This window comes from Sinocyclocheilus rhinocerous, unplaced genomic scaffold, assembly GCF_001515625.1.
Source record: "Sinocyclocheilus rhinocerous isolate Xijiao unplaced genomic scaffold, SAMN03320098_v1.1 scaffold4159, whole genome shotgun sequence".
NCBI lineage: Eukaryota > Metazoa > Chordata > Actinopteri > Cypriniformes > Cyprinidae > Sinocyclocheilus > Sinocyclocheilus rhinocerous.
In genome coordinates, this window is record NW_015645145.1 from 104669 (window position 1) to 106941 (window position 2273).

A 2273-nucleotide genomic window follows, 5' to 3' on the forward strand; every position below is an offset into this window, starting at 1 on the left:
CCTTTATCAAACCTGGAGAAAACTTTATTAATTTTATTTGCAAACTCAATCTCAATATCTACTTTTTTGCTTCCGGCTTCGCTACCGTTCGGACGTTCTTGCTTACTGCTCTGCGCTTTGCTCCCTATTTCTGTACTTTTCTTTGATTTTTCTAAGATTTTTACTTCAGTAGATCAGCACAGTGCTCAAACAACATATTTTTGGCACAAACACTAAAACAAAAAACTCTCTGGGACTAAGAAGACCAAACTCTGATCACATTTTTCTCAGGTTTACTGCTTTTCAGCTTGGATTTATAAGTTAGTACAAGATGTACCACATTATGATCAGAATTTGCAATTGGTGGTCTTATCCTTGACACATATGCACTATCCACATTTGCAAAACATTTATCCAGTAGATTACTCTTTCTTGTTTGCCCCATCACATATTGCTTGAAACCCGGCATTGTTATATCCAGTTTACACTGACTCATGTCTCCAACAACAATTACTGGGGCCTCTGGATGCTGCTGCTGCATCAGATGAACACAGTCCGCTACCACAGCTGTAGCTCATGTTGCCTTGCCACTGGGAGGTACATAAACAGCCACCAACAGTACACATCCAAATTTCCTGGGCAGGTAGAAAGGTCTCAAAGTCAAATACACAATCTCAATGTCTGTGTCACAAATCTTCCCGTTCACTTTAAACTGATGACACCACCGATCATTTATATAGACACAGATCCCACCGCCTTTACTTTTACCAGAGCTCTGATCTCGGTCCGCTCTCACCATAGTAAAGCCGTCAATTTCACAGGCGGAATCTGGGACTGAAGAATGTAACCAGGTTTCCATCAAACATAACAATGATGCCTCTCAAAAATCTGAACAGTGCCTTGTATAGGCTCGGATCTCATCCACTTTGTTCTTTATTGACCTCACATTTGTGAGTATTATCGATGTATGCGGTGGCTTTGTATACCTTGCTTGCAGGCGCCTCCAGACTCCTCCTCTCCTTCCCCGCTTCTTTCGCCGACATGATCTCTTGAGCTCTCAGGTGATTTGATCTAGGAGTCCTGGTGCCAAATCTAAGCCACCTTCCTTTATGAGGCCCTGAGTTACCGTGTGTCTCATTTCAAGTAAGGCTCCTCTGCTGTACACCACAGCAGGGCAGGTGTCCCCAAGACGCCGATCCATATCGACCTTGCCGCTTGTCCGTTGTACTTGCAACCACAGTCCCCACAACACAAAAGCGATAATCCACATAAGTGTATGCATGCCTTCAGCCATACGGAAAAACATACTTTTTCCCAACACAAAACACAAAACAATACAACCAGATAAAAAATAAACTAGACAGAGCGCCTGGACGTGGTTCGCAGCCGTGATTAAGTTTTGATTGATGATTACCCAAAAAATATTACCCAAAAACATGCATTTTGATGTAATTTTGTCTGTATTTGTTCATCCATGCACAAAAAAACCGGAAGAGAACTCAATTCAGTATTCATGCGCTGTCGAAGCGGCTGTCTGTGTGCGTGCGCTTCAGATGTGTGTGCACAGAAAACTTCTCACAGACAGCACTGTGGCGCATGCCTTCGGGCTGTCCTTATATCGAGTCCTGATACGTGAGTTTGAACGAGAATGCACGCGTTGGCGGTAATGCATAGACGGACATTATGTGAAAATGTGGACAGTGCCAGAATAAAGGTGCCTATTTATACTACAGATATCGATATTTTACACGTATTGTATTGATCCATATCGATGGATCGTTACACCCCTACTCACAACCAGCAGTTTCCGCTGTATATGTCCATGAAACTTGATGGATTCCTGTATATGTAGGTGTACACCGGAGTAAGTGGGCATTTCTGGAAATGTACTCTTCTGTGTAACTTGGTTCAGGTAATTTCCACATACATCCGGCAAACCTGAAATTACACGGCAGATTACCATGGCCAGATATTACCAGATTTGACCCTTTACATGCAGTGTATCACTACTCCTGATCCAATCGTCCAATTAGCATTGTTGAGGGTTCACCTGACCAAAGGAAAAAATGGGTGGTTGGTAATCCAGCAAACAATGGAAGGGAGTGAGTAATGTGGAGGAATGAGTGACAAAATTCTGGGTATACTTAGCCCATGGAATAAAGTCCTACTCGATTCAATGACGTAGTGATGGATCTCCTGATTGCGCTTCTCTACCTTCTCTACAGCCTGTGGGTGATAGCTTGAGGTGAGACTGACATAAACGTCTGGCTGTTTGCAGAATGTCCAGAATGTCT